Here is a 16315-nt window from a genome sequence, read left to right on the forward strand (position 1 = left end):
GAAGTATTGAGATATCACATCTCATGCTATAGGAAGGGTCTCAGGATTGGTGTGGGAAGGACTTAGATATCACATATCATGCTATAGGGAGGGTCTCAGTTTTGATATTAGAAGCATTGAGATATCACATCTCATGCTATCAGAAGGGTCTCAGGATTGGAATGGGAAGGAGCTGGATATCACATCTCATGCTAAAGGAAGGGTCTCAGGTTTGGAACGGGAAGGAGTTGGATATCACATCTCATGTTATAGGAAGGGTCTCAGGTATGGTATAAGCATTGAGATATCACATCTCTGCTATCGGAAGTGTCTCAGGATTGGAATGGGAAGGACTTGGATATCACATCTCATGCTATAGATAGGCTCTCAGTTTTGGAAAGGGAAGGAGTTGAATATCACATTTCATGTTAGAGGAAGGATCTCAGGTTTGGTATTAGAGGCATTGAGATATCAGATCTCAGGCTATAGGAAAGGTCTCAGGATTGGAATGGGAAGGAGTTGGATATCACATCTCATGCTATAGGAAGGGTCTCAGGATTGGAATGGGAAGGAGTTGGATATCACATCTCATGCTAGAGGAAGGGTCTCAGGTTTGGTATAAGCATTGAGATATCACATCTCGTGCTATAGGAAGGGTCTCAGGATTGGAATGGGAAGGAGTTGTATATGACATCTCATGCCGTAGGAAGGGTCTCAGGTTTGGTATAAGCATTGAGATATCACATCTCTGCTATCGAAAGGGTCTTAGGATTGGAATGGGAAGGAGTTGGATATCCCATCTCATGTTATAGGAAGAGTCTCAGGTTTGCTATAAGAAGCATTGAGATATCCCATCTCATGATATAGGAAGGGTCTCAGGTTGGAATGGGAAGGAGTTGGATATCACATTTCATGTTATAGGAAGGGTCTCAGGATTGGAATGGGAAGGACTTGGATATCATATCCCATGCTATAGGAAGGCTCTCAGGTTTGGAAGGGGAAGGAGTTGGATATCACATTTCATGTTAGAGGAAGGATCTCAGGTTTGGTATTAGAGGCCTTGAGATATCACATCTCATGCTATAGGAAGGGTCTCAGGATTGGAATGGGAAGGAGTTGGATATCACATCTCAAGCTATAGGAACGGTCTCAGGTTTGGTATAAGCATTGTGATATCACATCTCATGCTATAGGAAGGGTCTCAGGATTGGAATGGGAAGGAGTTGGATATCACATCTCATGTTATAGGAAAGATCTCAGGTTTGGTATTAGAAGCATTGAGACATCACATCTCATGTTATAGGAAGGGTCTCAGGATTGGAATGGGAAGAAGTTGGATATCACATCTCATGCTATAGGAAGGGTCTCAAGTTTGGTATAAGCATTGAGATATCACATCTCATGCTATAGGAAGGGTCTCAGGATTGGAATGGGAAGGAGTTGTATATGACATCTCATGCCATAGGAAGGGTCTCAGGTTTGGTATAAGCATTGAGATATCACATCACATGCTATAGGAAGGGTCTCAGGATTGGAATGGGAAGGACTTGGATATCACATCTCATGCTATAGGCAGGGTCCCAGGTTTGGAAAGGGAATTAGATGGATATCACATTTCATGTTAGAGGTAGGATCTCAGGTTTGGTATTAGAGGCATTGAGATATCACATCTCATGCTATCAGAAGGGTCTCAGGATTGGAATGGGAAGGAGTTGGATATCACATCTCATGCTAAAGGGAGGGTCTCAGGATTGGAATGGGAAGGAGTTGGATATCACATCTCATGTTATAGGAAGGATCTCAGGTTTGGTATTAGAAGCATTGAGACATCACATCTCATGCTATAGGAAGGGTCTCAGGATTGGAATGGGAAGGAGTTGGATATCACATCTCATGCTATAGGAAGGGTCTCAGATTTGGTATAAGCATTGAGATATCACATCTCATGCTATAGGAAGGGTCTCAGGATTGGAATGGGAAGGAGTTGTATATGACATCTCAGGCCATAGGAAGGGTCTCAGGTTTGGTATAAGCATTGAGATATCACATCTCTGCTATCGGAAGGGTCTCAGGATTGGAATGGGAAGGAATTGGATATCACATCTCATGTTATAGGAAGGATCTCAGGTTTGGTATTAGAAGCATTGAGATATCCCTTCTCATGCTATAGGAAGGGTCTCAGGATTGGAATGTGAAGGATTTGGATATCACATCTCATGCTAAAGGAAGGGTCTCAGGTTTGGTAGAAGCATTGAGATATCACGTCTCTGCTATCGGAAGGGTCTCAGGATTGGATTGGGAAGGAGTTGGATATCCCTTCTCATGCTATAGGAAGGGTCTCAGGTTTGGTATAAGCATTGAGATATCACATCTCTGCTATCGGAAGGGTCTCAGGATTGGATTGGGAAGGAGTTGGATATCCCTTCTCATGCTATAGGAAGTGTCTCAGGTTGGAATGGGAAGGAGTTGGATATCACATCTCATGTTATAGGAAGGGTCTCAGGATTGGAATGGGAAGGATTTGGATATCACATCTCTTGCTATAGGAAGGGTCTCAGGATTGGAATGGGTAGGAGTTGGATATTACTTTCTTGCTATAGGAAGGGTCTCATGTTTGGAATGGGAAGGAGTTGGATATCACATATGCTATAGTTAGTGTCTCAGGTTTGGAGCGGGAAGGAGTTGGATATCACATCTCATGTTATAGGAAGGGTCTCAGGTTTGGTATAAGCATTGAGATATCACATCTCTGCTATCGGAAGTGGCTCAGGATTGGAATGGGAAGGAGTTGGATATCCCATCTCATGTTATAGGACGAGTCTCTGGTTTCGTATTAGAATCATTGAGATATCACATCGCATGCTGTAGGAAGGGTCTAAGGATTGGAATGGGATGGACTTGGATATCACATCTCATGCTATAGATAGGCTCTTAGGTTTGGAAAGGGAAGGAGTTGGATATCACATTTCATGTTAGAGGAAGGATCTCAGGTTTGGTATTAGAAGCATTGAGATATCACATCTCATGCTATAGGAAGGGTCTCAGGATTGGAATGGGAAGGAGCTGGATATCACATCTCATGCTAAAGGAAGGGTCTCAGGTTTGGAACGGGAAGGATTTGGATATCACATCTCATGTTATAGGAAGGGTCTCAGGTTTGGTATAAGCATTGAGATATCACATCTCAGCTATCGGAAGTGTCTCAGGATTGGAATGGGAAGGAGTTGGATATCCCATCTCATGTTATGGGATGGGTCTCAGGCTTGTTATTAGAATCATTGAGATATCATATTGCATGCTGTAGGAAGGGTCTAAGGGTTGGAATGGGAAGGACTTGGATATCACATCTCATGCTATAGATAGGCTCTTAGGTTTGGAAAGGGAAGGAGTTGGATATCACATTTCATGTTAGAGGAAGGATCTCAGGTTTGGTATTAGAAGCATTGAGATATCACATCTCATGCTATAGGAAGGGTCTCAGGATTGGAATGGGAAGTAGTTGGATATCACATCTCATGCTATAGGAAGGGTCTCAGGTTTGGTATAAGCATTGAGATATCACATCTCATGCTATAGGACGGGTCTCAGGATTGGAATGGAAGAAGTTGGATATCACATCTCATGTTATAGGAAGGATCTCAGGTTTGGTATTAGAAGCATTGAGACATCACATCTCTGCTATCGGAAGCGGCTCAGGATTGGAATGGGAAGGAGTTGGATATCCCATCTCATGTTATAGGAAGAGTCTCTGGTTTGGTATTAGAATCATTCAGATATCACATCGCATGCTGTAGGAAGGGTCTAAGGATTGGAATGGGATGGACTTGGATATCATATCTCATGCTATAGGTAGGCTCTCAGGTTTGGTATAAGCATTGAGATATCACATCTCATGCTATAGGAAGGGTCTCAGGATTGGAATGGGAAGGATTTGGATATCACATCTCATGCTATAGGAAGGGTCTCAGATTTCGTATAAGCATTGAGATATCACATCTCATGCTAAAGGAAGGGTCTCAGGATTGGAATGGGAAGGAGTTGTATATGACATCTCAGGCCATAGGAAGGGTCTCAGGTTTGGTATAAGCATTGAGATATCACATCTCTGCTATCGGAAGGGTCTCAGGATTGGAATGGGAAGGAGTTGGATATCCCATCTCATCTTATAGGAAGGGTCTCTGGTTTCGTATTAGAATCATTGAGATATCACATCGCATGCTGTAGGAAGGGTCTAAGGATTGGAATGGGATGGACTTGGATATCACATCTCATGCTATAGATAGGCTCTTAGGTTTGGAAAGGGAAGGAGTTGGATATCACATTTCATGTTAGAGGAAGGATCTCAGGTTTGGTATTAGAAGCATTGAGATATCACATCTCATGCTATAGGAAGGGTCTCAGGATTGGAATGGGAAGGAGCTGGATATCACATCTCATGCTAAAGGAAGGGTCTCAGGTTTGGAACGGGAAGGATTTGGATATCACATCTCATGTTATAGGAAGGGTCTCAGGTTTGGTATAAGCATTGAGATATCACATCTCATGCTATAGGACGGGTCTCAGGATTGGAATGGAAGAAGTTGGATATCACATTTCATGTTAGAGGAAGGATCTCAGGTTTGGTATTAGAAGCATTGAGATATCACATCTCATGCTATAGGAAGGGTCTCAGGATTGGAATGGGAAGGAGCTGGATATCACATCTCATGCTATAGGAAGGGTCTCAGGATTGGAATGGGAAGTAGTTGGATATCACATCTCATGCTATAGGAAGGGTCTCAGGTTTGGTATAAGCATTGAGATATCACATCTCATGCTATAGGACGGGTCTCAGGATTGGAATGGAAGAAGTTGGATATCACATCTCATGTTATAGGAAGGATCTCAGGTTTGGTATTAGAAGCATTGAGACATCACATCTCTGCTATCGGAAGCGGCTCAGGATTGGAATGGGAAGGAGTTGGATATCCCATCTCATGTTATAGGAAGAGTCTCTGGTTTGGTATTAGAATCATTCAGATATCACATCGCATGCTGTAGGAAGGGTCTAAGGATTGGAATGGGATGGACTTGGATATCATATCTCATGCTATAGGTAGGCTCTCAGGTTTGGTATAAGCATTAAGATATCACATCTCATGCTATAGGAAGGGTCTCAGGATTGGAATGGGAAGGATTTGGATATCACATCTCATGCTATAGGAAGGGTCTCAGATTTCGTATAAGCATTGAGATATCACATCTCATGCTAAAGGAAGGGTCTCAGGATTGGAATGGGAAGGAGTTGTATATGACATCTCAGGCCATAGGAAGGGTCTCAGGTTTGGTATAAGCATTGAGATATCACATCTCTGCTATCGGAAGGGTCTCGGGATTGGAATGGGAAGGAGTTGGATATCCCATCTCATCTTATAGGAAGGGTCTCAGGTTTGGTATTAGAAGCATAGAGATATCACATCTCATGCTATAGGAAGGGTCTCAGGATTGGAATGGGAAGGACTTGGATGTCACATCTCATGCTATAGGGAGGGTCTCAAGTTTGATATTAGAAGCATTGAGATACCAAATCTCATGATATCGGAAGGGTCTCAGGATTGGAATGGGAAGGAGTTGGATACCACATCTCATGATAAAGGAAGGGTCTAAGGTTTGGAAGGGGAAGGATTTGGATATCACATCTCATGTTATAGGACGGTCTCAAGTTTGGTATTAGAAGCATTGAGATATCAAGTCTCATGGTATAAGAAGGGTCTCAGAATTGGAATGGGAAGGAGTTGGATATCACACCTCAAGCTATAGGAAGGGTCTCAGGATTGGAATGGGAAGGAGTTTGATATCACATCTCATGCCATAGTATGGGTCTCAGGTTTGGTAGAAGCATTGGGATATCACATCTCATGCTATCGGAAGGGTATCAGTATTGGATTTGGACGAAGTTGGATATCCCATCTCATGCTATAGGAAGGGTCTCAGGTTGGAATGGGAAGGAGTTGGATATCACATCTCTTGCTAAAGGAAGGGTCTCAGGATTGGAATGGGTAGGAGTTGGATATTACTTTCTTGCTATAGGAAGGGTCTCATGTTTGGAATGGGAAGGAGTTGTATATGACATCTCAGGCCATAGGAAGGGTCTCAGGTTTGGTATAAGCATTGAGATATCACATCTCTGCTATCGGAAGGGTCTCAGGATTGGAATGGGAAGGAGTTGGATATCCCATCTCATCTTATAGGAAAGGTCTCAGGTTTGGTATTAGAAGCATAGAGATATCACATCTCATGCTATAGGAAGGGTCTCAGGATTGGAATGGGAAGGACTTGGATGTCACATCTCATGCTATAGGGAGGGTCTCAAGTTTGATATTAGAAGCATTGAGATACCAAATCTCATGATATCGGAAGGGTCTCAGGATTGGAATGGGAAGGAGTTGGATACCACATCTCATGATAAAGGAAGGGTCTAAGGTTTGGAAGGGGAAGGATTTGGATATCACATCTCATGTTATAGGACGGTCTCAAGTTTGGTATTAGAAGCATTGAGATATCAAGTCTCATGGTATAAGAAGGGTCTCAGAATTGGAATGGGAAGGAGTTGGATATCACACCTCAAGCTATAGGAAGGGTCTCAGGATTGGAATGGGAAGGAGTTTGATATCACATCTCATGCCATAGTATGGGTCTCAGGTTTGGTAGAAGCATTGGGATATCACATCTCATGCTATCGGAAGGGTATCAGTATTGGATTTGGACGAAGTTGGATATCCCATCTCATGCTATAGGAAGGGTCTCAGGTTGGAATGGGAAGGAGTTGGATATCACATCTCTTGCTATAGGAAGGGTCTCAGGATTGGAATGGGTAGGAGTTAGATATTACTTTCTTGCTATAGGAAGGGTCTCATGTTTGGAATGGGAAGGAGTTGGATATCACATATGCTATAGTTAGTGTCTCAGGTTTGGAACGGGAAGGAGTTGGATATCACATCTCATGTTATAGGAAGGGTCTCAGGTTTGGTATAAGCATTGAGATATCACATCTCTGCTATCGGAAGTGGCTCAGGATTGGAATGGGAAGGAGTTGGATATCCCATCTCATGTTATAGGACGAGTCTCTGGTTTCGTATTAGAATCATTGAGATATCACATCGCATGCTGTAGGAAGGGTCTAAGGATTGGAATGGGATGGACTTGGATATCACATCTCATGCTATAGATAGGCTCTTAGGTTTGGAAAGGGAAGGAGTTGGATATCACATTTCATGTTAGAGGAAGGATCTCAGGTTTGGTATTAGAAGCATTGAGATATCACATCTCATGCTATAGGAAGGGTCTCAGGATTGGAATGGGAAGGAGCTGGATATCACATCTCATGCTAAAGGAAGGGTCTCAGGTTTGGAACGGGAAGGATTTGGATATCACATCTCATGTTATAGGAAGGGTCTCAGGTTTGGTATAAGCATTGAGATATCACATCTCTGCTATCGGAAGTGTCTCAGGATTGGAATGGGAAGGAGTTGGATATCCCATCTCATGTTATAGGACGGGTCTCAGGCTTGTTATTAGAATCATTGAGATATCATATTGCATGCTGTAGGAAGGGTCTAAGGGTTGGAATGGGAAGGACTTGGATATCACATCTCATGCTATAGATAGGCTCTTAGGTTTGGAAAGGGAAGGAGTTGGATATCACATTTCATGTTAGAGGAAGGATCTCAGGTTTGGTATTAGAAGCATTGAGATATCACATCTCATGCTATAGGAAGGGTCTCAGGATTGGAATGGGAAGTAGTTGGATATCACATCTCATGCTATAGGAAGGGTCTCAGGTTTGGTATAAGCATTGAGATATCACATCTCATGCTATAGGACGGGTCTCAGGATTGGAATGGAAGGAGTTGGATATCACATCTCATGTTATAGGAAGGATCTCAGGTTTGGTATTAGAAGCATTGAGACATCACATCTCTGCTATCGGAAGCGGCTCAGGATTGGAATGGGAAGGAGTTGGATATCCCATCTCATGTTATAGGAAGAGTCTCTGGTTTGGTATTAGAATCATTCAGATATCACATCGCATGCTGTAGGAAGGGTCTAAGGATTGGAATGGGATGGACTTGGATATCATATCTCATGCTATAGGTAGGCTCTCAGGTTTGGTATAAGCATTGAGATATCACATCTCATGCTATAGGAAGGGTCTCAGGATTGGAATGGGAAGGATTTGGATATCACATCTCATGCTATAGGAAGGGTCTCAGATTTCGTATAAGCATTGAGATATCACATCTCATGCTAAAGGAAGGGTCTCAGGATTGGAATGGGAAGGAGTTGTATATGACATCTCAGGCCATAGGAAGGGTCTCAGGTTTGGTATAAGCATTGAGATATCACATCTCTGCTATCGGAAGGGTCTCAGGATTGGAATGGGAAGGAGTTGGATATCCCATCTCATCTTATAGGAAGGGTCTCAGGTTTGGTATTAGAAGCATAGAGACATCACATCTCATGCTATAGGAAGGGTCTCAGGATTGGAATGGGAAGGACTTGGATGTCACATCTCATGCTATCGGGAGGGTCTCAAGTTTGATATTAGAAGCATTGAGATACCAAATCTCATGATATCGGAAGGGTCTCAGGATTGGAATGGGAAGGAGTTGGATACCACATCTCATGATAAAGGAAGGGTCTAAGGTTTGGAAGGGGAAGGATTTGGATATCACATCTCATGTTATAGGACGGTCTCAGGTTTGGTATTAGAAGCATTGAGATATCAAGTCTCATGGTATAAGAAGGGTCTCAGAATTGGAATGGGAAGGAGTTGGATATCACACCTCAAGCTATAGGAAGGGTCTCAGGATTGGAATGGGAAGGAGTTTGATATCACATCTCATGCCATAGTATGGGTCTCAGGTTTGGTAGAAGCATTGGGATATCACATCTCATGCTATCGGAAGGGTATCAGTATTGGATTTGGACGAAGTTGGATATCCCATCTCATGCTATAGGAAGGGTCTCAGGTTGGAATGGGAAGGAGTTGGATATCACATTTCATGTTATAGGATGGGTCTCAGGATTGGAATGGGAAGGACTTGGATATCATATCTCATGCTATAGGACGGGTCTCAGGTTTGTTATTAGAATCATTGAGATATCATATTGCATGCTGTAGGAAGGGTCTAAGGATTGGAATGGGAAGGACTTGGATATCACATCTCATGCTATAGATAGGCTCTTAGGTTTGGAAAGGGAAGGAGTTGGATATCACATTTCATGTCAGAGGAAGGATCTCAGGTTTGGTATTAGAAGCATTGAGATATCACATCTCATGCTATAGGAAGGGTCTCAGGATTGGAATGGGAAGTAGTTGGATATCACATCTCATGCTATAGGAAGGGTCTCAGGTTTGGTATAAGCATTGAGATATCACATCTCATGCTATAGGACGGGTCTCAGGATTGGAATGGAAGGAGTTGGATATCACATCTCATGTTATAGGAAGGATCTCAGGTTTGGTATTAGAAGCATTGAGACATCACATCTCATGCTATAGGAAGGGTCTCAGGGTTGGAATGGGAAGGAGTTGGATATCACATCTCATCCAATAGGAAGGGTCTCAGGTTTGGAATGGGAAGGAATTGGATATCACATCTCATGTTATAGGAAGGATCTCAGGTTTGGTATTAGAAGCATTGAGATATCACATCTTATGCTATAGGAAGGGTCTCAGGATTGGAATGTGAAGGATTTGGATATCACATCTCATGCTAAAGGAAGGGTCTCAGGTTTGGTAGAAGCATTGAGATATCACGTCTCTGCTATCGGAAGGGTCTCAGGATTGGATTGGGAAGGAGTTGGATATCCCTTCTCATGCTATAGGAAGGGTCTCAGGATTTGAATGGGAAGGAGTTGGATATCACATCTCATGTTATAGGAAGGGTCTCAGGATTGGAATGGGAAGGATTTGGATATCACATCTCTTGCTATAGGAAGGGTCTCAGGATTGGAATGGGTAGGAGTTGGATATTACTTTCTTGCTATAGGAAGGGTCTCATATTTGGAACGGGAAGCAGTTGGATATCACATATGCTATAGTTAGTGTCTCAGGTTTGGAACGGGAAGGAGTTGGATATCACATCTCATGTTATAGGAAGGGTCTCAGGTTTGGTATAAGCATTGAGATATCACATCTCTGCTATCGGAAGGGTCTCAGGATTGGAATGGGAAGGAGTTGGATATCCCATCTCATGTTATAGGAATAATCTCAGGTTTGGTATTAGAAGCATAGAGATATCACATCTCATGCTATAGGAAGGGTCTCAGGATTGGAATGGGAAGGACTTGGATGTCACATCTCATGCTATAGGAAGGGTCTCAGGTTTGGAAGGGGAAGGAGTTGGATATCCAATCTCATGTTATAGGACTGGTCTCAGGTTTGGTATTAGAAGCATTGAGACATCACATCTCATGCTATAGGAAGGATCTCAGGATTGGAATGGGAAGGAGTTGGATATCACATCTCATGTTATTCGAAGGATCTCAGGTTTGGTATTAGAAGCATTGAGACATCACATCTCATGCTATAGGAAGGGTCTCAGGATTGGAATGGGAAGGAGTTGGATATCACATCTCATGCTATAGGAAGGGTCTCACATTTGGTATAAGCATTGAGATATCACATCTCATACTATAGGAAGGGTCTCAGGATTGGATTGGGAAGGAGTTGTATATGACATCTCAGGCCATAGGAAGGGTCTCAGGATTGGTATAAGCATTGAGATATCACATCTCTGCTATCGGAAGGGTCTCAGGATTGGAGTGGGAAGGAGTTGGATATCCCATCTCATGTTATAGGAAGGGTCTCAGGTTTGGTATTAGAAGCATTGAGATATCACATCTCATGCTATAGGAAGGGTCTCAGGATTGGAATGGGGAGGACTTGGATGTCACATCTCATGCTATAGGGAGGGTCTCAAGTTTGATATTAGAAGCATTGAGATAACAAATCTCATGATATCGGAAGGGTCTCAGGATTGGAATGGGAAGGAGTTGGATATCACATCTCATGATAAAGGAAGGGTCTAAGGTTTGGAAGGGGAAAGATTTGGATATCACATCTCATGTTATAGGACGGGTCTCAGGTTTGGTATTAGAAGCATTGAGATATCAAGTCTCAAGGCATAGGAAGGGTCTCAGAATTGGAATGTGAAGGAGTTGGATATCACATCTCAAGCTATAGGAAGAGTCTCAGGATTGGAATGGGAAGGAGTTTGATATCACATCTCATGCCATAGTATGGGTCTCAGGTTTGGTAGAAGCATTGGGATAACACATCTCATGCTATTGGAAGGGTATCAGTATTGGATTTGGAAGGAGTTGGATATCCCATCTCATGCTATAGGAAGGGTCTCAGGTTGGAATGGGAAGGAGTTGGATATCACATTTCATGTTATAGGAAGGGTCTCAGGATTGGAATGGGAAGGACTTGGATATCATATCTCATGCTATAGGAAGGCTCTCAGGTTTGGAAGGGGAAGGAGTTGGATATCACATTTCATGTTAGAGGAAGGATCTCAGGTTTGGTATTAGAAGCATTGAGACATCACATCTCATGCTATAGGAAGGGTCTCAGGATTGGAATGGGAAGGAGTTGGATATCACATCTCATGCTATAGGAAGGGTCTCAGATTTGCTATAAGCATTGAGATATCACATCTCTGCTATCGGAAGGGTCTCAGGATTGGAATGGGAAGGAGTTGGATATCCCATCTCATGTTATAGGAAGGGTCTCAGGTTTGGAAGGGGAAAGATTTGGATATCACATCTCATGTTATAGGACGGGTCTCAGGTTTGGTATTAGAAGCATTGAGATATCAAGTCTCATGGTATAGGAAGGGTCTCAGAGTTGGAATGGGAAGGAGTTGGATATCACATCTCAAGCTATAGGAAGAGTCTCAGGATTGGAATGGAAAGGAGTTGGATATCCCATCTCATGCTATAGGGAGGGTCTCAATTTTGATATTAGAAGCATTGAGATAACAAATCTCATGATATCGGAAGGGTCTCAGGATTGGAATGGGAAGGAGTTGGATATCCCATCTCATGCTATAGGGAGGGTCTCAAGTTTGATATTAGAAGCATTGAGATAACAAATCTCATGATATCGGAAGGGTCTCAGGATTGGAATGGGAAGGAGTTGGATATCACATCTCATGATAAAGGAAGGGTCTAAGGTTTGGAAGGGGAAAGATTTGGATATCACATCTCATGTTATAGGACGGGTCTCAGGTTTGGTATTAGAAGCATTGAGATATCAAGTCTCATGGTATAGGAAGGGTCTCAGAGTTGGAATGGGAAGGAGTTGGATATCACATCTCAAGCTATAGGAAGAGTCTCAGGATTGGAATGGGAAGGAGTTGGATATCCCATCTCATGCTATAGGGAGGGTCTCAATTTTGATATTAGAAGCATTGAGATAACAAATCTCATGATATCGGAAGGGTCTCAGGATTGGAATGGGAAGGAGTTGGATATCCCATCTCATGTTATAGGAAGGGTCTCAGGTTTGGTATTAGAAACATTGAGATATCACATCTCATGCTATAGGAAGGGTCTCAGGATTGGAATGGGGAGGACTTGGATGTCACATCTCATGCTATAGGGAGGGTCTCAAGTTTGATATTAGAAGCATTGAGATAACAAATCTCATGATATCGGAAGGGTCTCAGGATTGGAATGGGAAGGAGTTGGATATCACATCTCATGATAAAGGAAGGGTCTAAGGTTTGGAAGGGGAAAGATTTGGATATCACATCTCATGTTATAGGACGGGTCTCAGGTTTGGTATTAGAAGCATTGAGATATCAAGTCTCATGGCATAGGAAGGGTCTCAGAATTGGAATGTGAAGGAGTTTGATATCACATCTCATGCCATAGTATGGGTCTCAGGTTTGGTAGAAGCATTGGGATATCACATATCATGCTATTGGAAGGGTATCAGTATTGGATTTGGAAATCTCAGGTTGGAATGGGAAGGAGTTGGATATCACATCTCAAGCTATAGGAAGAGTCTCAGGATTGGAATGGGAAGGAGTTTGATATCACATCTCATGCCATAGTATGGGTCTCAGGTTTGGTAGAAGCATTGGGATATCACATCTCATGCTATTGGAAGGGTATCAGTATTGGATTTGGAAGTCTCAGGTTGGAATGGGAAGGAGTTGGATATCACATTTCATGTTATAGGAAGGGTCTCAGGATTGGAATGGGAAGGACTTGGATATCATATCTCATGCTATAGGAAGGCTCTCAGGTTTGGAAGGGGAAGGAGTTGGATATCACATTTCATGTTAGAGGAAGGATCTCAGGTTTGGTATTAGAGGCCTTGAGATATCACATCTCATGCTATAGGAAGGGTCTCAGGATTGGAATGGGAAGGAGTTGGATATCCCATCTCATGCTATAGGGAGGGTCTCAATTTTGATATTAGAAGCATTGAGATAACATATCTCATGATATCGGAAGGGTCTCAGGATTGGAATGGGAAGGAGTTGGATATCACATCTCATGATAAAGGAAGGGTCTAAGGTTTGGAAGGGGAAAGATTTGGATATCACATCTCATGTTATAGGACGGGTCTCAGGTTTGGTATTAGAAGCAGTGAGATATCAAGTCTCATGGTATAGGAAGGGTCTCAGAATTGGAATGGGAAGGAGTTGGATATCACATCTCAAGCTATAGGAAGAGTCTCAGGATTGGAATGGGAAGGAGTTTGATATCACATCTCATGCCATAGTATGGTTCTCAGGTTTGATAGAAGCATTGGGATATCACATCTCATGCTATTGGAGAGGTATCAGTATTGGATTTGGAAGGAGTTGGATATCCCATCTCATGCTATAGGAAGGGTCTCAGGTTGGAATGGGAAGGAGTTGGATATCACATTTCATGTTATAGGAAGGGTCTCAGGATTGGAATGGGAAGGATTTGGATATCACATCTCATGCTATAGGAAGGCTCTCAGGTTTGGAAGGAGAAGGAGTTGGATATCACATTTCATGTTAGAGGAAGGATCTCCGGTTTGGTATTAGAGGCCTTGAGATATCACATCTCATGCTATAGGAAGGGTCTCAGGTTGGAATGGGAAGGAGTTGGATATCACATTTCATGTTATAGGAAGGGTCTCAGGATTGGAATGGGAAGGACTTGGATATCATATCTCATGCTATAGGAAGGCTCTCAGGTTTGGAAGGGGAAGGAGTTGGATATCACATTTCATGTTAGAGGAAGGATCTCAGGTTTGGTATTAGAGGCCTTGAGATATCACATCTCATGCTATAGGAAGGGTCTCAGGATTGGAATGGGAAGGAGTTGGATATCACATCTCAAGCTTTAGGAAGGGTCTCAGGTTTGGTATAAGCATTGAGATAGCACATCTCATGCTATAGGAAGGGTCTCAGGATTGGAATGGGAAGGAGTTGGATATCACATCTCATGTTATAGGAAGGATCTCAGGTTTGGTATTAGAAGCATTGAGACATCACATCTCATGCTATAGGAAGGGTCTCAGGATTGGAATGGGAAGGAGTTGGATATCACATCTCATGCTATAGGAAGGGTCTCAGATTTGGAATAAGCATTGAGATATCACATCTCTGCTATCGGAAGGGTCTCAGGATTGGAATGGGAAGGAGTTGGATATCCCATCTCATGCTATAGGGAGGGTCTCAATTTTGATATTAGAAGCATTGAGATAACAAATCTCATGATATCGGAAGGGTCTCAGGATTGGAATGGGAAGGAGTTGGATATCACATCTCATGATAAAGGAAGGGTCTAAGGTTTGGAAGGGGAAAGATTTGGATATCACATCTCATGTTATAGGACGGGTCTCAGGTTTGGTATTAGAAGCATTGAGATATCAAGTCTCATGGTATAGGAAGGGTCTCAGAATTGGAATGGGAAGGAGTTGGATATCACATCTCAAGCTATAGGAAGAGTCTCAGGATTGGAATGGGAAGGAGTTTGATATCACATCTCATGCCATAGTATGGTTCTCAGGTTTGATAGAAGCATTGGGATATCACATCTCATGCTATTGGAAGGGTATCAGTATTGGATTTGAAAGGAGTTGGATATCCCATCTCATGCTATAGGAAGGGCCTCAGGTTGGAATGGGAAGGAGTTGGATATCACATTTCATGTTATAGGAAGGGTCTCAGGATTGGAATGGGAAGGACTTGGATATCATATCTCATGCTATAGGAAGGCTCTCAGGTTTGGAAGGAGAAAGAGTTGGATATCACATTTCATGTTAGAGGAAGGATCTCAGGTTTGGTATTAGAGGCCTTGAGATATCACATCTCATGCTATAGGAAGGGTCTCAGGTTGGAATGGGAAGGAGTTGGATATCACATTTCATGTTATAGGAAGGGTCTCAGGATTGGAATGGGAAGGAGTTGGATATCACATCTCAAGTTTTAGGAAGGGTCTCAGGTTTGGTATAAGCATTGAGATAGCACATCTCATGCTATAGGAAGGGTCTCAGGATTGGAATGGGAAGGAGTTGGATATCACATCTCATGTTATAGGAAAGATCTCAGGTTTGGTATTAGAAGCATTGAGACATCACATCTCATGTTATAGGAAGGGTCTCAGGATTGGAATGGGAAGAAGTTGGATATCACATCTCATGCTATAGGAAGGGTCTCAGGTTTGGAAGGGGAAGGAGTTGGATATCCAATCTCATGTTATAGGACTGGTCTCAGGTTTGGTATTAGAAGCATTGAGATATAACATCGCATGCTATAGGAAGGTTCTCAGGTTTGGAATGGGGAGGAATTGGATATCACATCTCATGTCATAGGAAGGATCTCAGGTTTGGTATTAGAAGCATTGACATATCACATCTCATGCTATAGGAATGGTCTCAGGATTGGAATGGGAAGGAGTTGGATATTACATTCCTGCTATAGGAAGGGTCTCATGTTTGGAATGGGAATGTGTTGGATATCACATATGCTATAGGAAGGGTCTCAGGTTTGGAATGGGAAGGAGTTGGATATCACATCTCATGTTATAGGAAGGGTCTCAGGTTTGGTATAAGCATTGAGATATCATATTGCATGCTGTAGGAAGGGTCTAAGGATTGGAATGGGAAGGAGTTGGATATCACATCTCATGCTATAGGAAGGGTCTCAGGTTTGGTATAAGCATTGAGATATCACATCTCATGCTATAGGAAGGGTCTCAGGATTGGAATGGGAAGGAGTTGGATATCACATCTCATGTTATAGGAAGGATCTCAGGTTTGATATTAGAAGCATTGAGATATCATATCTCATGC

The sequence above is a fragment of the Ambystoma mexicanum genome, chromosome 1p (assembly GCF_040938575.1).
Source record: "Ambystoma mexicanum isolate Mex_15411 chromosome 1p, UKY_AmexF1_1, whole genome shotgun sequence".
Classification (NCBI taxonomy): domain Eukaryota; kingdom Metazoa; phylum Chordata; class Amphibia; order Caudata; family Ambystomatidae; genus Ambystoma; species Ambystoma mexicanum.